Source organism: Microcaecilia unicolor, chromosome 11 (genome assembly GCF_901765095.1).
Source record: "Microcaecilia unicolor chromosome 11, aMicUni1.1, whole genome shotgun sequence".
In the NCBI taxonomy this organism is placed as follows: domain Eukaryota; kingdom Metazoa; phylum Chordata; class Amphibia; order Gymnophiona; family Siphonopidae; genus Microcaecilia; species Microcaecilia unicolor.
Genome location: NC_044041.1, coordinates 119227071 through 119241398, shown reverse-complemented (window position 1 = coordinate 119241398; position 14328 = coordinate 119227071). Strand labels below are relative to the sequence as shown.

The 14328-nt window shown below is 44.6% G+C and overlaps 1 protein-coding gene across 3 annotated transcripts in view; it reads right to left on the bottom strand.

The window, feature by feature from the left end:
• Positions 1–14328, bottom strand: part of LTBP3 (latent transforming growth factor beta binding protein 3) — a 113326-nt gene that overhangs the window by 43005 nt on the left and 55993 nt on the right. The gene's annotated exons all lie outside the window — the stretch shown is intronic.

The following is a 14328-nucleotide window of genomic DNA, read 5'->3' as shown; positions in this document are numbered from 1 at the left end:
CAGGGAAAGGCTGTCACAGGATAGAACACATTCTACTGTCATGGAGGTGGATACGGCATTTGAGGCTGGCATACAGGCTGGGAAAAAAGTTTGTAAAGTGGGTTTTTTTTTGGTGGGAGGGGTTAGTGACCACTGGGGGAGTCAGGGGAGGTGATCCCCGATTCCCTCCGGTGGTCATCTGGTCAGTTGGGGCACTTTTTTGGGACTTGGACCTGAAAAAAAAGGGTCCAAATAAAGCGGACCAAATTCTCGTCAAAAACGCCCTTCTTGTTTCAATTATCAGCTAAAGACGCCCATCTCTCCTCGGCCGATACCACGCCCTAGTCCCGCCTTCACCATGCCTCCGACACGCCCCCATCAACTTTGTTCGTTCCTGCGACAGAGTGCAGTTGAAGACGACCAAAATCGGCTTTCGATTATACCGATTTGTTCGCCCACGGGAGAAAGACGCCCATCTCCCGATTTGGGTCGAAATTTGAGCGTCTTTCTCTTTCGAAAATAAGCTGGATAGTAACATAGTGGATGATGGCAGATAAAGACCTGAACGGTCTATCCAGTGTGCCCAACAATCACACTCTTTATCAGTTCGTGATTAAACCAACAATGAATGTGGCATAAAATATATATACTTTAACCTAATCTTTCTTTGCCATTTTCTGGACACAGACCATAGAAGCCTGCATGGCACTGTCCTTACATCCCAACTACTGGAGTTGCTGTCAAAATCTACTACAAGTTCCAACCTATCCTGATCCGTCTTCCCATGTACAGGACATAGACCATAGAAGTCTGCCCGGCTTTGTTCTTACATTTCAACAACTGGCGTTGCCATCGAGGCCCTCTCCAAGACAATTCTCTTAAGATCGTAATCCCAATGTTATTCTGCTTCAGTGATTTATAAAGTTAACAAAGTTTCTAATGAACAAAACGTGCCACCTTACTGTACCTTTCCATATATAAACTTTGTCCCATAAGAACTTTACAGGTAGCAACGAGATGTGTATCTGTTTCTGCTCTTCCTTACAGTTTTAAGGAGACTTTGGGAGATTAACACATTTCTTTCTTGATTTTAGATGTTGTACAAAACAAACAATCTTAACCCAAACCAAAAGGAGCCAATTTTATTCTAGCATAGGTAATGGTTGAGAGTTAAGAGGGAAATTCACTTGTCTAGCTCGAAATGAAAGGGAAGGGGAGAGATTTTAGATTTAGCTCACACTCTTTTCAGTTATAGCTCAAGGCAAGTTACATTCAGGTTCAGCAGATATTTCCCTGTCTTCATGGGATGGGGCTTATAATCTAAGGGCCTGATATTCAGCCGGCACCAATCAGCATTTTGCTGACCGCTGCTGGCTGTAAACCTGGAAATTCAATGCCAGGTAATGTCTAGGCACCGGAATTGAATTTCCAGGTTTGCAGAGCCAGTTTATGGTTGTGCGATATTCGGCACTTAACCAGGTATGGGTTACCGCATAAAGATAGGCCTGACTTTTATGCAGTCCTGTTTTCGCAGTTAATCTGGTCTGTTCAATTCTGAATATCAGCACTTAAATCGGCCAACTCCGCCCCCAGAATGCCCCCAAAATAGCCAATTTAGAATTCAGCACTACACAGCTATTTTCAGCAGCAGAACTGGTTATGCACCGCTGAAAGTTAGCAGTTAGCCTCAAACAGGCAATTTAACAGGACAGGAAATCGTTTTGAATCGTTTTGAATATCGACCCCTCTGTTTGTACTTGAGGCAATGGAGGGTTACGTGACTTGCCCAAGATCCAAGGCGTCCTCCAATCCTTCCAGATATTCAGCTACTTGTTTACACATTCACAGGCACTGCGTTCAGGTACTCTACTCCCAGCTCTTTTTCAACGAAGCCCTTGTTTCTTTCCATTGCAAGGTAACCCTCTGCAGAGCCAAAACCCACAACACTCCACGGTTCACCCAAGATAAACCCGAGCCACTTATATTAAAGCCTGCAAGCCAAAGTACCTTGGCATCCAAGTGACTTTTCATTTTAATAAACTGTTTCCAATACTGCTGCTACCTCAAACCCAGAATCTGTGGATAACTTCACATTGCCAAACCCGAAAGGTGCCTGACATAATCCCACATCCAGGGTGAATCCAGCCAACCCAATCTAAACAACCACTTGGTCTTGAACTAAATTCTGTACTTGTCTCAAATTATTATTTACAGATATCTGTCTGGGAGAGGCAATTACTGTGTTCAAGCTATCATCAGAGAAAATAACCCCATGCTTTATCCACATTTGCTTGCCAATCCTGTACAGGCAGTTGCACTGTTGCTTCTTCTGTACACGACCATGTCTTCTAACAGTGTCAGGGTGGGGGTCCTGTCTACCACCTCATAAATGCCATCAGAGTTTGGGATAGCTGAATATTTACAAAGGGCTCCTTTTACAAAGCAGCCCTACAGATTGGCGTGCGCTGAACGCAAAGAAGCCCATTCAATTCCCATGGGCTTCCTTGCATTCAGCGCACACTAATCGGTAGTGCTGCTTCATAAAAAAAGCCAAAAATGATTGGGTAAGATCCCAAAATCTTATTCAAAAGACATGAGCGCTCTCACTGCATTGTAGCCAGTCAAGAAGTCTCTTATTCCATAGTGACATTTCAGGGCCAGCTCAAAGGACCATGGCGCCCTGAGCCAACTTTTGGCTTGGCGCGCCGACTCAGGTCATCCTCCTCCTCCACGGCCTACCTTTAAAGCCACTTTTCCCTCCTGAATACCGACAGCATTTCACCTAACGCTACCTGCATCTTCCCTCTGCCATGCCACTGTGGAAGCAGGACGTTATGTCAAAGGAGGGGCCAGGGCGCAGCAGAAGGAAGACACCAGGGCTGGTGCAGGTAGCATTAGGTGAAATGCTGTCTGTATTTGGGAGGAGAAAACTGCCTTTAAAGGTAGATGGGGGAAGGTGGTCTGAGACAGAAAGAGGAAGGGGCTTGCTGGCTCTTATTTTTTCTCTGCACACCCAATGCTGCCAGGTAAGCTCTGGGCCAGCTTAACCTATAGGGCCAGTGACATCACAGGCTCAGGTGTTTGGTGCCTTTTATCTCCAGTGCCCTGGCACTCAAAAAGTAAGGTCGTCACACTTTCTTCCATATATCTAGGTTCTCTAAGCAGTACAGTCCTGGAGATCTCCACTAACAACGTGACTAATTTTTGCTGAATAAAAATATTCAAGGGGACACTCCGGAAAAAGCTGAGCATGTGGAGGGTCAGCAGGGTACCTAGGCAGAAAAGGCACACAGGCACCTTGGTTGTGCCTGTTTATGAAGGCAAGATATACACCTCTGTGTATTTGTCAAATTCCCCCAGGGAAAGTAAGCATACCCATTTAAATTTGGGATATATCAGCCTGAATAAATTTGCAATAAGCCTACACTCACGACGGCCACCTCACCTAAACAACGCCACTTCACTACCTGGCTCTTCAACCATTGCAATGTTTTCTTCAGTGCAAATTGATCGGGCCCTGCCACTTCCTGACTGGTGACAGTTGAGCCCATTTCTCACAATTTCTTCAAAACATATACGCTTACCCTCTTCCGCCTCTTTCCTGAACACTTTTGCACCAGTCTATAAGAACCATAACCTTTCTTCAGATAAACATTTTTAATGAGGATCAAATCCTCCTGACTGAAAACCATGATAACTGAGGTGGCTGGCGTGAGCGTAGGCTTATTGCACATTTATTTAGGGTGATATATCCCAAATGTTATTGAAATTAATCAAGTTTTGACAGAGTTATGCAGAAAACAATATTTGTATTTTTTTAAAACACAATCTGGACGATATTCAAAACAATTCAAGTGGGCAGGAGAGACTCCTGGCCACTTGATTCACTTGTCTGTGGCTAACTGCCAATATTCAGTGGCACATAACCAATTAGTGCCTGCGCCAAAACCAGCTAACTTGTGGGCTTACCGTACGCCAATCAGAACAACCGCAGGAGCCTGGCAGTAGTTCCCACCCCTAATGCAGGCCATTTCCAGCTCTACAAAAATATAATGCTTGAACTTAACCGGCAGTAATCGGGCAGCGCCAGGTTAGCACGGGAGCCCTTACCACCTTGGGTGGCGGTAAGTGCTCCCCACCAAAATGGCCATGCGGTACGTGGTTCACTTACCACATGGCCATATCTTTTCCCCCAAAATGGACAGCATTTTACCAGCTGTGGTATTAGGGGGCCTTAGCGCACATAAAAGACATGCACTGACACTAGTGCAGGCCCCCTTTTACTACAGCTTAGTAAAAGGGTCCCTATCATTTATGCCAACTGCTAGGTACCCCTTGTGTAAGGTCTAACCCTCAGAAGACAAACACAGATAGGAATAGATGAGTGGTAGTCCCTGAACGATTTTCAGAGGAATGAGATCATGAAGGCTGGCTAAACTAAAGGTGGACAAAGCGACGGGGCTGGATGGCATTCATCCAAGGGTACTGAAGGAAGTTAGGGAAGTCCTAGCGTCTCTGCTAGCTGACCTTTTCAACACTTCTCCAGAGTCGGGAGTGGTACCAGAGGACTGGAGAAAAGCAGATGTGGTCCCTCTCCCCAAAAACGGAAGAGGTTGGGAAGTACAGGCTGGTAAATTGGACTTCTGTGGAGAGTAAATTAATGGAAACAGAGAATAGCAAAATTTTTGTAATCCAGTGGATTACAGGTCCTGAGGCAATATGGTTTCACTAGAGGTAGGTCTTGTCAGACAAATCTGATTAGTTGCTTTGACTGGGTGACCAAAGAGTTGGATCAAGGAAGAGAAGTGCTATGTTTAGATTTTAGCAAAGCCTTTGACACGGTTCCGCAGAAACAACTAATAAATAAACAGAGTGCCCTCAGTATGGGCCCTAAAGTGACTGGGTCAGGAACTGGTTGAGAGGAAGGTGACAGAGGGTAATGGTAAGGAAAAGCATATTACCAGTAGTGTCACAAGGTTAGGTTCTTGGGATGGTTATTTTTAACATTTTTGTAAGCAATATTGCTCAAGGGCCGTCTAGTAAGGTTTGTGTCTTTGCGGATAATATCAAAATCTACAATAGGGTAGACATCCCTGATGGTGTGGATAACATATGGAAGGATTTAGAGGGTCATGCATCGGGCTACAAAAACCCAAGGAAACAGTACAGTTTAGGGGGTGAAAAACTTTTGTGCACAAAAGAGAAGCGGGACTTGGATGTGATCATATCGGATAATCTTGAGTTGGCCAAACAGGTAGAAAAGGCAACAGCTAAAGCTAGAAGGATATTTGGGTGCATAGGGAGAGGAATGGCCAGTAGGAAAAAGGGGGTGATGATGCCACTGTATAAGACTCTGGTGAGACCTCGTTTAGAATACTGTGTACAATTCTGGAGACCGCACCTTCCAAAAGATATAAACAGGATGGAGTCGGTCCAGAGGGCGGCTACTAAAATTTTCAGTGATCTTTATCATAAAACATATGGGGGCAGACTTAAAGATTTCAATATGTATACTTTGGAAGAAAGACAGGAAAGGGGAGATATGATAGAGACATTTAAATACTGATGTGGCGCATTGGGTGTGGGCATTGACTTTAGTAACATTTATGCGCACAACCAGTTAGCTCATTATGTACGTACGATAGGAGACGAGATTTTGGGAGCTAGACATAGCAAGCATGTGAGAGATTTCTTTCGTCTGGTCCCGGGGGATCATCTTTTGGTCTCAGGGTTATATAAGGCGCTCACAGGGTTAGCTCTTCGTAAGAATAAAGATAGTATCAGAAGCCGTTGGGCTCAAGATTTGGGGAGGCCAGATCTTGTTCTAGATTTTGATCAGTTATCAGCCGGTATACCTACACTGTTGATAAATGCAGATATCCGTGAATGCCAATATCGTATTTTGCACTGATCACATTTGAGTAAGGTTCAAATTTTTAGGATGGGAGGGGTGGCAGACCCCCTGCATTCAAAATGTGGAAGGCAGGCAGGATCCTTTTTTCACTCTCTCTGGGAATGTCTGATGATTCAGGATTGCTGGACTGGGTTGATCGGCTTTTTTGAGGCACTGTTGGGGGGGGGGGGGGTGAGAATCTTATTTTCCCCTCTCGGAATAATCCTGGATAAGTACAAATTATTTGCTGTAGCAAGTAGAGGGGCTCAATTATTGGTGTGCAAGGCTTATATTTTGGGCAAACGGCTCATTCTGAGTGCGTGAAAGAGTGATTCTCCGCCAGAGGTTTTGCACTGGCAAAATAAATTACATGATCTCTTGCTAATGGCACGCAGAATGGTTGGATCCTCCCCCCCGAAGAAGGGCTTTTCTGACAACTCTTTATCCCCAAGGGCTCGTAGCTTTATACTAAATTCCCTATAAGAGTATTGTTATCCCCGGGTTTTGGGGGGGAGAGATGGGTAGGTAAGAATGGGTGAGGGATTTATAGTTTTGAATTGCATTTGGGAGTACGAGTCTGCCATGTTTTGCACGTACAATACATATAGGGGAAGGGTGGGTATTAAAACTTGTAAAAAGCTTGATGACAGATTATTTCGTTTGGTCTTTACTGGGTACAGTTATGTATATGAATCTTCATAAATGTGTATATTTTTGAATGTGTTTAATCTGAATTGTCATCAATAAAATTGTTGAAACATAAATACTGATTTGGCATAAATGCATAGGAGGCAAGTCTCTCTCAATTGAAAGGAAGCTCTGGAATAAGAGGGCATTGGATTAAGGTGAAAGGGGATAGACTCAGAAGTAGGGTGAGTAGATGGCATGGATAGGCCATGTGGTCTTTTTCTACATTTTTTCTCTATTTCTATAATACTCAGCCCTTGACCGCATAAGACAGCCACTTAAATTGGGCCGCATAAATACCAGTCTTACCTTTAAGCAGTTCATCTTATGCGAGTATCCTGAAAACCAGATTGGCTGGGATGCCTCCAGGACTGGGTTGAGAGCCCCTGCTGTAATAGAACCTAGGGGGTCCAGTTTAACAATTGCCCCCATATTTTAGAAAATATGCACCTAAGTGCCAATCCTAGTACTACTAATCATTTCTATAGCACTGTTAGACATATGCAGTGCAGTACACATTCTATGTAGGTACTTTCTCTGTCCCTAGGGGGCTCACAATCTTACGTTTTTGTACCTGGGGCAATGGAGGGTTAAGGCGTCCTTTTACTAAACTACGGTAGAAGGGGGCCTGCACTAGCATCAGCACGTGTTTTTGACGCACGTTGAGGCCCCCTTTTACTGCAGCAGGTAAAAGGCTGGCCATTTTGGGGGAAAAGAAATGGCCGTGTGGTAAGTGAACCACTTATCACACGGCCATTTCAGTGGGGAGCCCTTACCGCCACCCATTGAAATGGCCGTGCGATAAGAGCTTACCTAAGTACATAAAATACTGTTCTTCATGCTCAAACCCTACACTGGCCTGTGAGGCATGTGGCTTTCCCAGATGAAAAAAACAATTTTTGATGATCTGGAATAGTTTTCTTCAACATATGACACCGAAGGGGAGAAGTCTGGTTTTGAACTCTTTATAATCTGATGGGATCAGGGATCTAGTAATTCCCCACTTTTTGATTTAGTTCCCCTTACCTCTATTGGTACCTTCTGCTCTTCTATTATCATCACCGGAAGCCATGAAAAAACAGGCTGATGGTAATGGTAGATTTATAGTTCTCCTTTTCTATGTTGGGAGGGGCTGGGATGGGTGGGATTGAGGGGGAGGAGGGAGATTTACGGTTTAATTTTACATGATTTTATATTGGTCCTGGACTGGCTATGTTTAGAATTGTGAAAGTTAATAATGTAACTAAGGAAAGGTAGGGTAGTTGTGAGAGATATTTTTATTTGGAAAAGTTGCTGAACAGTATGGACAATGAACTCACTGAATGTATGTTTATTCATATAGTTTAATAAAAAATGTTTCTACTTAAAACCCTTATACTGGCTGCAAGATATATGCTTGTGACACACTGGGAAAAGGCCTCTTCCCCAGCTTGGGCCATAAAGATTCAGAAATCTGCTATCTATCACCTTAGGTACCAGAAAAGACCATAAGAACATAAGAGTAGCCATACTGGATCAGACCAATGGTCCATCTAGCCCAGTATCCTGTTTTCCAAAGAGTGGCCAATCCAGGTCACAAGTACCTGGTAGAAACCCAAATCATGGCAACACTCCATACTTCAAATCCCAGGGCAAACAGTTGTTTCCCATGTCTGTCTCAATAGCAGACTATGGACTTTTCCTCCAGGAACTTGTCCAAACCTTTTTTAAACCCAGATACGCTAACCGCTGTTACCACCTCCTCTGGCAAAGAGTTCCAGAGCTTAACTATTCGTTGAGTGAAAAAATATTTACTCCCATTTGTTTTTAAAGTATTTCCATGTAACTTCTTTGAGTGTCCCCTAGTCTTTGTACTTTTGGAATGAGTACAAAAAAATCAATTTACTTCTACTCGTACAGAAATGATAAAACAGATGGAAAGACTCAGTTATGAAGAAAAGCTGAATACAGAAGAGTTGACTGAGGGGACAGAGTTTTAGAAAACCATGAGCAGGGTGGAACAGGTAAATAGGGAACAGTTATTTTTGGCTTCAAACTGTCCGAGGGCTAGTGTACGCTTCATGAACTAACACGCAGCAGACTGAAAGCAAATTGGAGAAAGTAGTTTTCCACTCAATGAACAATCAAACTGTGGAATTTGATGCCAGAGGATGTGGTCAAAGCATCTAACATAGCTAGGTCTAAAAGGGATTTGGACAAATTCCTAGAGAAGATGACCATAAATAATTATTAACAAAGTAGATGAAGAAAGATTACTGCCTGTCCCTCTGGGGAAACTGCAAGAAACAGATCTATTCTTTTCGACATATTGGACCACATTCACAAAACCGTGCCAAAAAGTTGGCGTGAAAAAAAATTATCAGTTGAGGGGTATTCTATAAAGACCATCCACACTCTACAGAATAGCCGCCTAACTTAGGGGGCTTTTTACTAAGCTGCAGTAGGAAGTGGCCTGCAGTACTGTGGGCATGTGGAATTGCCATGCTGAAGCCACTTACTACCATGGCCTTAAAAAGGCTTTTTTTAAAATATGGATGTTGTTAATGATTGTGCACTTACCGTCTCCTATTTAGAAGGCGATAAGGGCTCATCTGCTAACCTGACAGTAATTGGGCAACGCTGTGTGCTGCCTGACTACTAGCAGGCACACCTGCTCCCTGCCCCCTGCCCTAAAAACCCACAGCAATAAAACATAAATGGAGTCTAAATCCGTAGTGCTGCAATGAAATATCTAAAGTTAAGAGCTGACCTAGTTTGTATTGTTTTTATGTTGTGCCGTATTAATTTACCACCGTTTTTGTAGGCATGTTGGTGCCTTTTTAGTTGCTCTTCTCTCAGTGTTCTTCTGTTTTCTGCTACTGGCAATTGATTGCTGGCGCACGTTTTGGGTTAGATTCTATATATGGCGCCTGAAAATTCCGTGCGAAAAAAACGTATAGGCGAATTCAATAAAATATGCCTACATTTTATAGAACAGACTTAAATTTCCACACGGTATATAGAATATGCCGAGCGCTTTTTCACACATTTCAAAAATCTATGCGCGTTGTTACATAATACACTCACTCTGCACCTAATTTAGGTGTTGGGATTTACGACAAGTAAAACATGGCATAAATGGCCACGACTAAATTTGGTTACGTGGAGAGGCGCTCGGCGTATTCTATATACTGCATAGAAACTTAACCCTATTGTATAAAATTTAGGCGTACTTTAGAGAATATTGTACACTTAGGCTGTTTTTCTTCCGCGTGGAATTTTCAGGCGTCCTATATATAGAATCTAGCCCTTAGTGCTGAAAATCAATGCTAAGTTTCCAGCTTTTTTCCACCACCCTAAATTCATCCCTGTTGCCATCCAATTTAGGCACTCAGTCCTAGTACATTTTCCAAGAGGCCAATTTAGGAGAATGCCTCTCAAAGTTAGAATATCGGACTCCTATCCTATCCAAAAGAAGAATCCCCCCCCCCCCCCCCCATAACAGCAGCCAGTTTTACATTAAGACCTGCATGCCATCATTCAACAATTAGGAAACAGATACATCTTCAAATTTTTCCTAAGGTGTCCTTTTACGAAGCTGTGGCAAAAGGGGGCCTGCACTGGCATTGGCAAATGTTTCTGACGCACACTGAGGTCTCCTTTTACCGCAGTGGGTAAAAGGCAGGGTTGTTTTAAAAAGAAATGAACGTGTGGCAAGTGAAGCACTTGCCGCGCACCCATTTCGGGTGGAAGCACTTACCGCCACCCATTGAGGTGGTGGTAAGGGCTCCCACAAAACCCCAGAAGTAACCAGACAGCACATGGCATTGCCCAATTACCGCCAGCTCCTGCGACAGCCCGGCGGTACTTCCCTTTTAGCAAGTGGTAAGCCCGTGTTGGGTCTACTGCCACTTTGTAAAAGGGCCCCTAAATTTTCCAAGGTCAACCCAAAATCCACAGCATTGGTGACAATTTATTCAACCATGTTGGAAGATAAGGAAAGAAAACACTCATTTGGATTTTTACTGGTGTCGAGTCTTTTTTGTGAGGGTAACACAAAAAACCTATCATGCTGCGAAAGAAGGGAGTGAGTTGGAGGATAGTACAGTAACCATTAAAAAAAAAACAAGCTTGGCACAGAACTAGACCAAAACGTAAAAGCCAAAACCAAACTGTTAATTTATTGAAAAATCAGCAAGCAGTGAAGTGACTGCAAGTTAGGACAGACATTGAGGGGCATTTTCGAAACAAATGTCTAAGTCTGAATTTGGACGTCCAAATTCGGAGGCGGGGGTCATTTTCAAAAAAAGATGGACATCCTTGGATTTGGACGTCCTTGATTTTTGGCGATTTTCGAAACCAAACACATCCAAGTCTAAAACGTCCAAATGCAAGCCATTTGGATGTGGAAGGAGCCAGCAATTGTATTACACTGGTCCCCCTCACATGCCAGGACAGCAATGGGGCACCCTAGGGGGCACTGCAGTGGACTTCATAAATTGCTCCCAGGTACATAGCTCCCTTACCTTGTGTGCTGAGACCCGCCCCGGGAGGGATGGGGGGGCCACACCTGGGAGTATAGAATACAGAGCCTGGCTGAGGATAAGGAGGCCCAGGGAGAGAAGATCTGAATCCCCAGAATATGACGTGGAAAGTACTGTTCCTTAATTATGACCTGGCTGAGGTAAGCCATTTGATTTACCAGATTGAACTTCAGAAGTTTTGCGTTTAGGCCTGGCTCGAGCCAGATCTGAGCCTTGGGGGAGAACCAAGGACTTATCGGCTATGCTTGGGGCGTAGCAACCCCAGCAGTCACAGACTGTGCTTGGCCTACCACCAGAGGCCACTAAGACTGAATACATTGAACTGCAGAAGTTTCCCTACCCTATATCTCGGGCCCTGTAAAAGGAACAGACCTGAGGTTTCCCTTGAATAAATACTTATTTTTGGTTCCACCCTTTTGTCCAGCTGTATTATTTCACCGGCCCACACCCAACTCTCACTGAAGGTGTCACATGTACTTTCAAAACTATGCATGTTATTTTTACAAGAAAAATAAATAACTGCAGAAAAAGTGAAAGCAAATCACCAGGCATCAGTGTTGTAAGCTGTGCACGTGTGGGCATGCACACAGGTCAGAAAGGGAGTGCACACACCTAGCAACTGAGCGCACAAAAGTTTTGCTGGCTTTCTTTATTGTGAATATGATGTGTGTGCACATCGAGTCGAAAGCTGAAAGCTTGCATACAAACCCCATATTCTATATAGGATCAAAACTGCACATGCGTGCCCAATTTGTGTGTACAATTTAAGGGGCCCTTTTACTAAGCTACAGTAAAAAGTGGCCTGCGGCAGTGTGGGCACATGTTTTTGGCTTGCACTGGGCCATTTTTTAAATGTGGCTGGGAAAAAAAGCTTTTTTTAATGGGGCACTAAATGGCCATGCGCTAAAATTAAAAGTAGAAAGCGGCTATTTACTAACTGAACCCTTATTGCCACCCACTGACTTAGTGGTAAGAGCTCATGTACTACTTGTGTGGTAATCATGCAGCGTGCGCCAATGTGGTCATGCTGCCGATTACCACCGGGAACACCCCCCATTCCCCCCGCGGTAGAAAATAGAAAAATATTTTCTACCGCGGGAAACAGCATGCACCAACTTCAAAATTACTGCCGGGCACCCGCACTACCCAGTGGTGTAGCTATGTGGGGCCACGGGGGCCTGGGCCCCTGTAGATTTGGCCCTGGACCCCCTGCCAACGACCCTCTCAACCCCCCCTCCCACCGCCAACCCACCGTCGCCTACCTTTGCTGAAGGGGAACACCAACCCCCGCCAGCCGAGGTCCTCTTCTTCCTTCGTTCTGTTTCTGAGTCCCCCACCAGCAAAGGTAGCAGACGGCAACAGCGGGTTGACGGCGGGTTGGTGGAGGGAGGGGGGGTCGAGAGGGTCGTCAGCAGGGGGGGGGGTCAAAGTTGTTGTTGGTGGCAGCGCCGGGGGGGGGGGGCGGCGGTGCTGGGTGGGGCTAAAATGTGCCCCCTCACCTCGGGCTCTGGACCCCCGTCCTGCCGAAGTCTGGCTACGCCCCTGGCACTACCCCAGCAGTAGCGTCAATTTCACGCGCTACCAGTGCATTAGCTCTACCACTGCTTAGAAAAAGGGTCCCTAATTGAATAACGAAATAATTGGCATCAATATTTGTCCGCTAACAATCAATTATTGGCATTAATTAGCAACAATTTGCATTTATGCCACATCTTCCTAGTCAGTATTCTATAAAGATATGCAGTAAATCTTTAGGCAAGGGTCAGGGATGTTCCTACAATTTGTGCACAGTATTACAGAATACGGCAGATCCACACAGTTGGTGTAAATCCTCATGCCCAAAATTGGGCACAGATCCCAATGCTAAGCGCTATTCTATAAATGGCGTCCAACTCAAGCACCATAAACAGGTCCTTTTACCAAGCTGCGGGAAAAAGGGCCCTGCGTTAGCGGCAGGGGCCATTTTTCCCACGCACCAGGGCCGACTCCCGTGCTAACCCTGCGGTAACTGGGCAGCGCGTGGAAATGCCCACTTACCACCGGGTTATCGCCACGCAAGCCATTTCCAGGGGTTTTCTATTTCCCCCGGAAATGGTGTGCGCTCAGGGCCACGTTGGGCCGGCGGTAGTTCCGGAACAGCGAGCGGTAAGCCCGCATTGGGCTTACCACCACTCTGTAAAACAGCCCCATAGGGAACAGCATTTAGAGCCAGATTCTGTATAAGGTGCCTAAAATATCCACGTGGTAAACATTTCAGGCTAAGCATATTCTATAAGCGGCTTCTAGATTTAGGCACACTATATAGAATATGCTTAGTTGATATCCCAGCGCCTAACACTACGGGCCTCCATTTACACCAATGAAAATGTGGCGTAAATCCCTGCACGTAGATTTACACGCACTGGGCCATATTCTATAACTATGCGTGTAAATTTTGGAACGCCTACAAAATACCCATTTTCCCACCCACAGCCACACACCTTTTGAACTGCGCACATTAGAATTTAGGTGCAGTACCTTACAGAATATGCACAGTTATGAGTTGTACAAGTAAATTCTAATTATTACCAATTAGTGCTCATTATTGCTTATTAGGTGCTGTTATGAACACTGATAGCTTATTAAGCCAATTAAGTTACAAGCATTGTTATGGAATACGCTTAGATTTCAGCGTGGAACGCCAGGCACGCTACATAGAATCAGGCAGTTAGCGCTAATTTTTTTGGGAGCCCAAATTTGGAGGCTGTTTACTGAATTTAGCCCAAAATGTTTTCCCTGCGCACATGGGCCAGCAAAAACTAGAGAGAACATTGCTGGGCATCCTTTCTCGTTAGACAATTTTCAGAAAGGAGGCCATGTTTGTACTTTCCTTTTCAGAACTGCTGTAAAATCCACAGGTAAAAGTACCCTTTTCTATCTCCATTTTTTATTTGATGTACTGCTACTCGCTGTAGGTATCGCAGTGATTTACAATAAAAAGACTTTGAGCCTTCCCGTAAACTGCTCCAAGGACATACAGTTTTTCAAATAACTATAAAATGGGTTGTCCAAATTTCCCAGTGGAGCTATGACTTGGGGTGATCTTCACAGAGCAGCCATTACAAGCTTTAACACAAGCTTCTCTAAGGTTTCCAAGAAAGCAGCAAGGCTTTTGTGGAGTGACCATGGTCAAAACTGAAAATTCAAAAGCACGGTGGGACTGGATGCTTTACACAGTGGTTTCGCTGGTTGCGCTGGCCATGTGGA